At 36.4% G+C, this 13432-nt stretch overlaps 1 protein-coding gene and 1 long non-coding RNA gene across 10 annotated transcripts in view; one reads left to right on the top strand and one right to left on the bottom strand.

The window, feature by feature from the left end:
* The window catches only part of LOC5571245 (protein phosphatase 1 regulatory subunit 16A), a 488636-nt gene that overhangs the window by 444158 nt on the left and 31046 nt on the right, over positions 1-13432 (top strand). The window lies entirely within an intron of this gene.
* LOC110678385 lies at positions 9663-11368 on the bottom strand. The gene is made up of 2 exons (XR_002501555.1): positions 9820-11368; positions 9663-9746 (listed from the first exon to the last, which is right to left on the bottom strand). It is a non-coding gene; the product is annotated as an uncharacterized LOC110678385 (long non-coding RNA).

Raw genomic sequence — 13432 nt, 5'->3', positions numbered from 1 at the left:
CCTAGTTAAAAAGTTTCCTTTGCAATATTGTTCAATGGGACATTTCTGACATATTTCCGACACAAATTCGCTTGTAAGTTTTTAATTACACTCATAATTTTTGTTACTGAAAAAAAAAATAGAAACATCTTTACTGTTTGCCTATTTACCTATATTCAAAGCAATTGCATGTAAGTTTTAACAACGTTAATTTAATTGCAGTATTCCAGAGAAATTGAACGAGTCTAGTGAACGTGTTTGTGCACAAATAGAAATTTTGTATCATCCTTATTTTTTTTTTTTTTTTTCAATAAAAACATATTAGAAACCCTTAAAGCAATGACATGTAGTTTTTGCGGTGTGAATTCACTTTCACAAATTTTAATGAATATGTTAGGACATAAATAGTAATTTTTGAATACACTCAACATGTTTTTACTAAAGAACTACGGAAGTATTCATTCTACAATAATTATTTGCCTATAAATCGAGCTTCAAAGCAATGACATAAATTGAAAGCGATGACTTATATATTTGATTGCACTCCTTAAAAAATACGAGTAAATTTAAGGTTCCTTAGATGCACATAAAAGAAGTGAAATATTTGACATGAAATTACGGCGTGTAATTTTGTACTGAGCTTATTGTTATGATGCCAAAGAATTCATTAATGGACCGATGCACAAGTTCACTGTTTGACGTTTGAGCGGTAGCGTGTTATTTACGTGACCATAGCAACGAGTGGATTCGGCAACGCTCAAACGTCAAATTAGTGAACTCGTGCATTGGTCCGTTTTTTATTCCGTTTACTTGAAAATCAACATTTAATGCAATTCCTAATATGAGCATAAACAGTAATTTAAGATTACAATCACAATTTTTCGTATGCAAAAATCTAAGAAACACCGTATTTCCACAAGGCTGTTTGCCTGTAAATCGAAACTAAAAGCGATTATATGTGTCGTTTTTTTAAATAAAAAAAATGGTGTGTAATCAAAATGTTTGATTCTTACAAAACAAGATTCATAGATTTCTACAAGCAAATTTATTTAGAGAACATTATATGGCTTCGCCATAAATTTTGATTTACATGTAGTAGTAGTTTTTATGTAAAACTAGTTGACCCGACAAACGTTGTACTGCCTAGTAGACTTTGCTGTAGACTATGCGAAACCATCCATACAAAACGTCAACTTTGTATTTCCCTTTTATTCAACTTTCCCGGTGGATCTGTACAAACAATATTCCTCACAAACACGTCGCAGTCTTTGAACAATGCCACAGTGAAGGAATTACTTTAATAGGTTGACCTGGTCATAACCCATTTCGTGGCATACAAACACCATTCCATTTTTATTTAAATAGATAAATTTGGGTTTTAATCAAAAATTTAGGTTACTGCTGGAACAATTTCACAAGTATTTTATATTTAAATTGATGTTAAAAACTACATATTATCGCTTTTGGAAATATAGGCAAACAGGTTTAAAGAATAGAGGTTTTTTGTTTTTTTTTTTTAACCCGTATAGGCCTGAGTGAAAGCAAAAATTCTAAAACCCTTACCGCTCAGAAAATTCTTAACGGATTCAAATGATTTTTATCAGTTCACTGGCCCACATATCTAGTTTCAAGAAGTGGCCAGAGCAACTTGGAAATATTCCTGTGGCCGGAGTTATTCCGGTGGGTCACTGGGTCAAGTCGGGTAAAAAAGGGCTACTTTTTGGGACATGCCAAGTTACCTTTATTTGTTTGCTATGACAATCATTTTAATTTGCATAAATTATTAAGATCTGACATTCAACATTATAAATGAAGAGTTTTGCACCGTTTAAAATATACTGGACGTGGTCATTCGGACGTAATGCCCGGAAGAACCGGCTATAGAATTTTTGGATACTAATCCGTTTCAATTCTCGAAAAGTAGAAATCAAACAAAATTGTGCACTAAAATGCGTTCCAATAAGCTTGGTACAGATGTTCAGATACAAATTGGCCACTTTATCGTAAGCTTGAGGCGTCCCGGGACCCGAAAATGGTCATTTGTAGTATTAATCAAATGCAACACTCATAGTTATCCAATTCAATCGTTTCTCAAAAGGTTTACACTGATGCAATTTTCTTAAAAGCCCGTCATGTAGTGGCCACATTATAACCGATTCCGGGAATTATCTGTGACTTGAAATTTGTCTACCTCCAGAGGCACAAACGCACAGTACCCTTCTCACCCGACCTGACTCAGTGACCCACCGGAATAACTCCGGTCACAGGAATAATTCCGCGTTCCTCTGTCCATTTCTAGAAATTAGATATATGTGCCAGTATATTGACAAAAAATCATTTGAATCCATTAAGAATTCGCTGAGCGGTAAGGGTTTTCGAATTTTTGCTTTCACTCAGGCCTATACGGGTTAATCAAAAATAAATTCGGACTGTAATCAAACATTTTTATTTCTGCCTAAACAAGTTCGATGGGCCTAGTTAATTGACTTCATATAAAAACTACATGTTATCGGGTTAAAGCAAAGACGAAATAAACACATCCATATTCCTTGCAGTTGCCCAAATTTTTATGACACATAAGGTAAAAGAGCAAAATCTAGGATGCCGTGAAAAGTGTAGGTACTGCGATCTGTCAAACTTGGTTACGTTTTGCAGTACCAAGGGATCTAATGCACTACTAGATGTGCTATCCAATCTGAACCTGACTACTATGTATCTAATCGTCTCTGGTTAGAATTGATTTAAAAGCAGTAGTGGACTTTTTGGGGCCTTTATTAGCCGAGTGGTTAGAGTCCACGGTTACAAAGCAAAGCCATGCTGAAGGTGTCTGGGTTCGATTCCCGGTCGGTCCAGGATCTTTTCGTAATGGAAATTTCCTTGACTTCCCTGGGCATAGAGTATAATCGTACCTGCCACACGTTATACGAATGCGAAAATGGCAACTTAGGCAAAGAAAGCTCTCAGTTAATAACTGTGGAAGTGCTCATAAGAACACTAAGCTGAGAAGCAGGCTTTGTCCCAGGAAGGACGTTAATGCCAAGAAGAAGAAGAAGTGGACTTTTTAGAAATGAAAACTTTAAAATTTATTTGAGTTTTAAAACTGATTCTATGACATTTCCTGGAATGCCATTTCCCGGAATTTACCAAAAATAAACATACACGGGTTTTGTTTTATTTTTGCTTTATGCAAGTCAGAACTGAATGGCTGCAACATAAAAAGGGAGAATGTAATTGAGCATGAATTTCTCAAAATGGTATAGAACTTTTGAAACTATGTTACATACAAAGGTATCGACCGTGATAATTATATTTTGAATTTGTTTATCGGCATATCGGTCTATTTTTCTCGAAGTATGTACAATATCTAAAGCTAATAATTGGAATTGTTGTTGGAATTATAGTTTTCTGAGAGAAATACGTACAGTGTTAAAGAAGTAGAAGGTGTTGATTCCAGCCCACTGCTAAGTAGCCATGTTTTTGTAGTGAGTATCAAACTCAAAAGTAATTACTCGTTATGGTCAAATCGTATTATAATAATTTTCCATTTCATCAATCTGTTTTCGAGGCTCACCGTAAAAAAAACGTTTTCGTTCAGAACCATATATTTCAAGCGTTTGCATACGTGTGTCTGTTTAAATCAGCATAAAGTACTATTAAATACATTTTCCCTACAATGTTTTTCGCCATCCTAGATTGTTTGTCCCGAAACGACTATTTGCTTACTAACATGGAACTGTCTTAGGGAACCACTTCTCAGTGATAACCAAAGATGGTGGCTCGTTTTTTATCCTATGGGGTAGTATTGTGATGCTAGAAGCCTGGTTGATTCTGACAGTATCCAAGAGAAATCCCTAAACGAACTCTTAATGGTGTTATCAGAGGTATCTCCAGAAAAACTTTCTACTTCGAAATTCCTCAGAAACTGGATTCGAAAAGGAATTCTAGCAGTGATTCATATTCTAAGGATGTTTCAAGAGTTGATTGTTTTTCGGAAGATATTGTTAAAAAAACTCACAAAACAGATTTCTGAAAATCTAGGCAGCATCTCTAAAATAATCCCTGAATAAATTTTGCGTTTATTTCCTTTAGGAATTCAAGAGGCAATAAGTAAAGTTTTTTTAGGCAATAATTAACCCGTATAGGCCTGAGTGAAAGAAAAATTACTAAAACTCTCACCGCTCAGCGAGTACTTAACGGATTTTAATTATTTTTTGTCAGTATCTAGTTTATAAAAGTGGCCAAAGGATTTCGGGAATGTTCATGTGTCCGGAGTTATTCAGGTGGGTCACTGAGTCAGGTCGGCTGAAAAGGATGCTGTACTTCTGTGCCCCTGGAGGTAGGCAATTTTCAAGTTACAGATAATTTCCTGAATCGGCTATATTGTAGCCACTATTTCAAGGAATTTAAAGACAAACGCATCAGTGTAAACCTGTTGAGAAACGATTGAATTGGAAAACCTTGTGTCCTGACCCTATGTGACCCTTGAAATAACCATTTTGAGTCCCCAAAATGCCTCAAATTTAAGACAAAGTGGCAAATATGTGTCAAGGCCATGGGAACGTATAATTTACTATTATGTTTAATCTCTACTGTTAGAGAATTGAAATGGTTTAGTATCCAACAAATCTATAGCCGGTTCTTTAGGGCATTGAGCCCGAGTGGCTACATCCAGTACATTCTAAACGGTGCTTACCTCTTCATTTATAATGTTGTCAGGAAATGTAAATTGCCAACAAACATCGTGGATCGTCTCCAAGAACTTCCATAGCGTCTATATTGTGAAATTTTTAAGATTCTCATAGTATTCAATCCTTTTTCCTCCTGAAAGTCCAAGATATTTCAGGGCTTCAGGAAACGTTACAAGTTAACGACAGCAATCGTATAATAGCGACCAAACAGGAAAGCAACCATTAAAATGGGGAAACAATATCGTCAAAAAAGGGGGGTCTGTAGCCTTGAGGTTACGCTTTCGCTTCATAAGCGGAAGGTCATGGGTTCGATTCCCAGCCCCTTCACAAAAAAACCCGTCCAGCCACCAGAAGACGCCTCACGGAGGACCGTGCTTTGGGGAGCACATGCATCCTCCGTCAGTATCAGATGGTGACTGAGACAAACTGACCCTCTTCGCAGGCAGCTAGCCTCACTAATAGCAGAGCTCTCTCCTACCTGCTCGTTGTGAGAGTAAAGGAGTAGGAGAGAGTGAAACTAGATGTACACTCCCGTGCATAAGTTTGGGTTCACCTCCTTAAAAACATGCAAAAGTGATCAGTCCATATCTCTGTGATAATAAGACCAATTGAAACTCTCTAAGCCGCATTCGAAAGGCAAAGAGTTATTCTTACTTCGTATGTATTTTTCCAAAAATATTCTTTGAACTTTGTATACTAAATTTATACTTAAAATAATACTACAAAATCAATGAAACAGTAAGTCAAGACATCGTGAAAAAGTTTGGGTTCACCCCTCAGTATTGTTACCTATGTGATAGGTCACAATCATGCATTTGCCTGTTTTGTATTTTTCTTTTTTCGTTTTATTATATTTTTCTGCTTTTTTTTTGTAAATAATTATGCTTAACATTAGTTTAAATTTATATTTATAAATATGTAAATAATATTCCTATATTCCCTATCCCAAGTTACCAATTACCCTTAATATAAAATCAATGAATAAAAAAATAAATGAAATAAAAACAATTTGTAAATAAAAATAATTTAAATATTTGAATTCAAATCCCCGTCCTATAAAACCCTACATCATCATTCCTTCCTTATGCACTGCATCATGGCGCCTTGTACCAACTATGCGGAAACAAATCCCTCCCGGGAAATGTTCCACCCATGGGTTTTGCTGCATCATCCTAAGCGATATAAAAAGGATATGCAGGCCAAGGAAAGGAGATCTTTTGGTAACTAAATTTCTAATGGTCGGTTCGTTCAAGACCTAAACCCGCAATTTTTATCAATTCAGGAACTAAATTCCTAACCGTGTCTCGTGAGTGCAACCGCCGATCTCTAATACCAGTGCCGAAATAGTGGAGTCATCATCCAAGTGCGCAATTGAGCGGAACGAAGGCGTCCAGATCCGGCTTCAGGTGGCCCAGACACGAAGTTACCGACATCAGACGATCCAGAGGTCGGGTAAGCCCGCAAAACGATGTAATCAAATGAAAATAAATGTGCATATCCTGTACTTCCTATGAATTCCCCTCCAAAATAAATAAATTTATTGTTTAAAATTTCAATTTCCAAGTTACAGTGTTTAAGCTTAATTATTTAATACTAGTGTAATTCCTTTTCTCTATCTTTTGTTGTGATTACTTTTTTCTCGCGCAGCATGTGAGGGTTGTGAGTCCGCCCCTGAACGATTCTCCCGGATAGACCCTGAGAGAGCTAAAGTGTAAATAGTTTTTAAAAGTTTTGCCAAGTTAATTAGAATTGAAGTTTTTTGAAGTTTTTTCTTAGAGTTAATTTCTTTAGTTTTCTAGTGTAGTTCCTTTTTTCTTATTATTTTTCTTGAATTAAATGAATTAGAACAATTAGTATCCAAATAGTAACAATTGGCGCCCAACGTAAATTAAAGTGAAAAAAAAGTTTCTACTTTAACCCTAAATTAGAACTTTTTTTTGAATTGTGCTCCGGGAGAATCTGAAATCGAAAAATTTCAATTTCGTTCCAATTTCTTTCAAAATTAGAATTACTAAATTGTGCTCTCAAACTGCAAAACCACATGTGCTAGAACAAAACCATTTCGGATGATGATAAAAGCTTTTTTTTGTCCTTTGTTCATTGAACAATTAAGTGTCATTCTATAGCTCATTGTTTCAGTCCTGAATAGAATTATTTTCATTTAAATAACGAGTGAATTGATTTTGTATTGAATAGAATTTCTTTTGTGAATTGATTGTGTAGTGAATTGAATGTCTTTTGTGAATTGAATCTATTGTTTGAATTATTTCTTTTGTGAATTACTTTTTTCGCATTTGGTGAATTGTTTCCTTTTGATTATTTTGTGAATTGATCTTATGACTATGGGTCGTCGGATAGGCTTTGTTCTCGGTTTCGCGCGTGTTTTCATCGTCGTCTGAGAAAAATTTTTCCCCTGTTTTCAAGCGTCTTGCTGGGTAGTGCTTCGTGAAGCCCAAGCAGGATGGATCGTTGTTGCGTCGTCGGATAGGCTTTGTTCTCGGTTTCGCGCGTGTTTTCATCGTCGTCTGAGAAAAATTTTTCCCCTGTTTTCAAGCGTCTTGCTGGGTAGTGCTTCGTGAAGCCCAAGCAGGATGGATCGTTGTTGCGTCGTCGGATAGGTTTTGTTCTCGGTTTCGCGCGTGTTTTCGTCGATGGAGAATTTTTTTTTCCCCTGTTTTCAAGCGTCTTGCTGGGTAGTGCTTCGTGAAGCCCAAGCAGGATGGATCGTTGTTGCGTCGTCGGATAGGTTTTGTTCTCGGTTTCGCGCGTGTTTTCGTCGATGGAGAATTTTTTTTTTTTCCCTGTTTTCAATCGTCTTGCTGGGTAGTGCTTCGTGAAGCCCAAGCAGGATGGATCGTTGTTGCGTCGTCGGATAGGTTTTGTTCTCGGTTTCGCGCGTGTTTTCGTCGTCGGAGAAAATTGTTTCCCCTGTTTTCAATCGTCTTGCTGGGTAGTGCTCCGTGAAGCCCAAGCAGGATGGATCGTTGTTGCGTCGACGGATAGGTTTTGTTCTCGGTTTCGCGCGTGTTTTCGTCGTCGGAGAACTTCTTTTTTCCCTGTTTTCGCGCGTCTTGCTGAATAGTGCTTCGTGAAAACGGTTTGTTTTCGGGACGCCAAGAAGTTTTTCTGTTCGCACTGTGTTGCGAAGAGATATTTGTGTTCAGTCGAGGATGGATTACCAACTGGTGAGTTCGTTTCATGCTTATGATAACACATTTTTTCTTGAAAGTGTAATTTTTGTGTAATATTAAAACAAACTTTGTTTGGTTCGTCACTATAAGTGTCGGCATTATGCTTGTTTTACACAATTTCAATATACATATATTTTTCTCTTTTTTACATTATTAAAAATATCTTTTGAAATGTTCGACATTGTGAATGTTGACGTATTTTTTAAAAATTCTACCATCTCGAGACAAAAATGCACAGTAATACTCATATGTAATTTTCAAACAAACTATGTATGGTTCGTCACTACAAGTGTCGGCATTATTGCTGTTTCATATGATTTAAAATATATAATGTAATTCTCAGTTTTCGCTATTAATAAAAACTTCTTTTGAATTGTTCGATATTATAGATGTTGACGTTTTTTTTTTTTTTGAATCTACTACTAAAAACTTCTCGAGACAAAAATACAAAACTAGTTTTAAATGTAAGTCGTATATTTCCCCCTTGTCCATGGATCGCATCACCGACCAAAGGTGACTCCCAGATCTTTTCCTCCCCCACTAATAAACACCCTTCCCGTGGTGATTGTGGAGATGCAGAGGTATTCTCGGTCTCTAGAAGCAACAATCATTACACCCTAACATTCCTTCCCCATCCCAACTGACTGTAAGGACTTGGCCGGCGCCGTTATTGATCAATAATATTAGATCTGCTAAAATTGCACTTCGAGAGTAAGCGGAAACTCCCATTCCTTATTCATTTGGATCCCAGTGCAATTCTTACCAGTTCCGATCAATCACGGAGTAGCAACCATTGACATGTACAGTCAGTCTATGCTATGCTATGCTATGCTATGCTTTTGTGAATTGATCTTATGACTATGGCTACGTTTTCTTCCTTAATGTTTGACTATACACAGTTATGTGCAAGACAACCGAATATGAGTGCGGATGAGAAAACTGTTTTGGAGTCTTTATTATTTCGAGTCAAAGAACTTGAAAGTAAACTGGCTGAAAATAGCGAAGAAGAATCAAAAGTGCAAATCTCAGTTGCCGACGGCAGTGTGTCGAGCAATTCCACATCTAGTTCTATTGAACCTGAACTGGCAATCGACATGCAACAAGCCTACACGAATCCACCGATGGCGATTGATTCTAATTCTCCGAACGAAATAAATCACTCAAATGCATTCCAGAATTTACCAGACATTTCATCACAGTTAAAGTGCGTCAATTTACAATCACCGTTAATGACTTTCTGGCCAAATCCACAGTGTTGTTCAAAATTATGGAGCAGTGGTTATCTGTTCAATAATAAATATCAGTCATCTCACCCATTTCCCAATCAGCAATCAACACATTCCTATTATTCCCGATCAACCAAACCGCATTCATGCTACTCAATGTTTCAACTTTTGAAACCAACTAATCCTGAAAGCCATGCGAAAATACCATCTGCATACGAATACCGTTTCGATTCGTACCACCCCCCACCTGAAGACAGATGCTTCAATTGTGGCAATCTTGGCCACCCGATAGGAAACGGCGAGCGCTCAACCTACATTTTATGCGCAGATTGTGGCTCTTCTAATCGCACTACGTCATCAATCCGCAGTTAGATCGTAAAATCTCATCTCTCTTACCATAAGAGCGAATTAATACTCACACAAACATTACATTATTCAACGAGTCAAAAAACATTTTTAGCAAATTCAGCTTTTTGACCTGTTTATTAAAATACATTCTCATTAATTAATCAATTATATGATCCTTGGGCCAATGTCCGAGATATCTTTCTTTGCAAAAAAAAAATAAATCAATTGAATTTCTTTTCTGTTCATTTTTATTTTTTATTATGGTCTTCGTTCACTATGACACTATGCAGCCAATAATTTATTCGTAGTTGCACCTGAAAAGAGATGAAAAAGATCAAATAAAATTTATATCTGCGCATACCTCTAATCAAAATCGATGCGACTGACCTTAACTTTTTTCCTGCAAATTGTTGGGAAACCGTGGAAACAGTGAAAAATCTTCACGGTTCACGGTGATTTATCTTCTATTTCGGACGAAATGTAAACAAGTTTTGACATTTCACACCCACACAAGAGCTTTCTTTATTTAGTCGACATACACAGGGCTGAGTAAAAGGCTTTTTCAACCTGGTATGGTCGACATTCGCTGTAATCGTTAAGAGCCTCTCATGTTGCTTGCAATTTTTTCTCGCATGCGAGAGAGTAAAGAAGCAGCATTGAGATCGGTTCATTAAATTTAAGTTTCGCAGAAAGATCACCAGTTCTCTTAGAATAAGAGACGCTAGAGTGGTCGAAGAAACAACCATAAATTAAGGGCGCCCTAGAATCATGTTTTAGTAGTAATAAAGTAGGATGAATGTGATTATTGAATGGGAAAGTGTGAATGAATGGAATAACTGGAAAATTATGAATGGGAATGAGTGGAAATGAAATGATTGAGTGGCTTGATGAATGTTTGTTAAATGAGATGTTTGAATGTGAGTATATGAAAATAAAATCTGGTCCAAGTGAAATCTTGTGACGTCATTAAAAAAAAGAGAAGTAATCATTGTTTTTCTCTCTAATTAAGTAAATTAGTTCTAAGTTATTTTGTCAACGAATGTTGACAGGAAAATAATTAATTTAGGCCTTGTATTCAGTGGGTTCTGTGAGTGGCCAAATGCGAGCTTTTCTGACGAAATATGGTTTTGTAATTTCAAGTACAATTGCAGTTTGTAGATCACAATTTACTAATTCTAATTAATCCTCGGGACAAATCACCTGTCCAGATCATGGCGACATAGAAGTACGTATTCAACTAGATAGTGAGCCTCACTATTTCAAATTCACGTAATTAAGAGCAACAGCACTTGACGCTCAGGAACATTCATTGCTTTCAATTAAATTGAATTTGAAATAGCAGAGAACTACTAGTTGAATAGGTCTTCATAGTTGACCAAATCTCGACACGCAGATCCCTCTACCTAAAAGAAAGACCTTGGAAGCTCCGGCTCTTTTCCTTCAAGCGACCGGAAAGGATTGCTATATTTCTATTCATAGCAGGCTCACTCTTCCAAATTCAAGTGATTTTGAGGAACAGCACTTGCCGCATAGGAACAATCATTGCTCCAAATCAACCTGAATTTTGAAGAGAAGAGAACTATGGAAAGAATAAACGGCAGTTCTATCCACAAGGTAGCTTGAAGAAAAGATTCGGATATTGAAAGTTTTTGACAAAGATGAATTCCGCGACAACCAGGCTCACTCTTCCAATTTTATATGATTCCTCGGAACAGCACTTGCCGTCCAGGATCAATCATTGCGAAGAATCAACTAAAATTGGCAGAGCAGAGAGTTGTGTAGCGTAATTTATAGTCAAGTTGGACGCCTGGGAATCCTATAGTCTGTGGCAGAGAGCAATAACCGGATTCACGCAAAAGCAGGCTCATTCTTCCAAATTTATGTGATTTTGAGCAACAGCACTTGCCGCATAGGATCAATCATTGCTCCAAATCAAATCAATTAAATCTGGAAGAAGAGAGAACTTTTGCTTGAACTTTTTTTTGTAATCTAATCACTCAATTATAGAGTGCCCCATAATAAAAAAAAAACTTTGTTTTTTTTCACCCGATCCGGGATAATTGTTACCTATGTGATAGGTCACAATCATGCATTTGCCTGTTTTGTATTTTTCTTTTTTCGTTTTATTATATTTTTCTGCTTTTTTTTGTAAATAATTATGCTTAACATTAGTTTAAATTTATATTTATAAATATGTAAATAATATTCCTATATTCCCTATCCCAAGTTACCAATTACCCTTAATATAAAATCAATGAATAAAAAAATAAATGAAATAAAAACAATTTGTAAATAAAAATAATTTAAATATTTGAATTCAAATCCCTGTCCTATAAAACCCTACATCATCATTCCTTCCTTATGCACTGCATCATGGCGCCTTGTACCAACTATGCGGAAACAAATCCCTCCCGGGAAATGTTCCACCCATGGGTTTTGCTGCATCATCCTAAGCGATATAAAAAGGATATGCAGGCCAAGGAAAGGAGATCTTTTGGTAACTAAATTTCTAATGGTCGGTTCGTTCAAGACCTAAACCCGCAATTTTTATCAATTCAGGAACTAAATTCCTAACCGTGTCTCGTGAGTGCAACCGCCGATCTCTAATACCAGTGCCGAAATAGTGGAGTCATCATCCAAGTGCGCAATTGAGCGGAACGAAGGCGTCCAGATCCGGCTTCAGGTGGCCCAGACACGAAGTTACCGACATCAGACGATCCAGAGGTCGGGTAAGCCCGCAAAACGATGTAATCAAATGAAAATAAATGTGCATATCCTGTACTTCCTATGAATTCCCCTCCAAAATAAATAAATTTATTGTTTAAAATTTCAATTTCCAAGTTACAGTGTTTAAGCTTAATTATTTAATACTAGTGCAATTCCTTTTCTCTATCTTTTGTTGTGATTACTTTTTTCTCGCGCAGCATGTGAGGGTTGTGAGTCCGCCCCTGAACGATTCTCCCGGATAGACCCTGAGAGAGCTAAAGTGTAAATAGTTTTTAAAAGTTTTGCCAAGTTAATTAGAATTGAAGTTTTTTGAAGTTTTTTCTTAGAGTTAATTTCTTTAGTTTTCTAGTGTAGTTCTTTTCTTCTATTATTCTTATTATTAAAATTTAAATACCAAATGAATGTCTGAGTTAGTCAAGTTAAAAGTAACAGTATGGTGTATCGTGCAAAAGTTTGGGTACACGTGAACTTACTTAAATCTGTGAAATCTCAAACCAATCATGTACGCGCCGTTATTTGCGCTCAAAAAAGCTTTAAACTATTAAAATCGGTTGAAAAATGGCAGAGATATTGACACAAATGATGCTCGTGCGGCTCAGGTGAACCCAAACTTTTGCACGATTTGCATCCTCAGTATGAACCCAAACTTTTGCACGATGACTTGACTTACTGTTTCATTGATTTTGAATACTTTCCAGATTTTTCCGCTAAAATTTCGTGGAGTCTCTTCAAAGAATATAAGATAACGATTCTAATGACACTTTGATTTAAAATTTTGGTCGATCCAATGCTGAGGAAATTAGATATGATTTTTCAGTGTGTTTTTTGAAAAAAATGTTACAACTTTAAGTGAAAATTTAGTATACAAAATTCAAAAAATGGTTTTGGAAAAATACATACGAATTAAGAATAACTCTTTGCCTTTTGAATGTAGCCTAAAGAGTTTCAATTGGACATGTAATCACAGAGATATGGACAGAACACTTTTGTATGTTTTTAGGGGGTGAACCCAAACTTTTGCACGGGAGTGTAAATATAGATAAGTTGAAAATAGATCTGTATCGATAAAGAAGCTACAGATCAACTGAGTCCGGCACAGTAGTGGCCACGAGCACAGAGTGCCTAAAAAAAAAAAAAAAATATCGTTAAAACATCCAGCGTGAACAACTGGAATCAACCGACGGAAAATTTAACCCAGTTTCATGAAATGATCTGATTGGACGAGATAGCTAATTATTAATGATCAATGATTTAACAAATTTTCGGAAGGTGT

The sequence above is a fragment of the Aedes aegypti genome, chromosome 3, assembly GCF_002204515.2.
Source record: "Aedes aegypti strain LVP_AGWG chromosome 3, AaegL5.0 Primary Assembly, whole genome shotgun sequence".
Lineage (NCBI taxonomy): Eukaryota > Metazoa > Arthropoda > Insecta > Diptera > Culicidae > Aedes > Aedes aegypti.
Note: the sequence above shows the minus strand (reverse complement) of the source record. Positions and strands in the feature narration are given on the sequence as shown.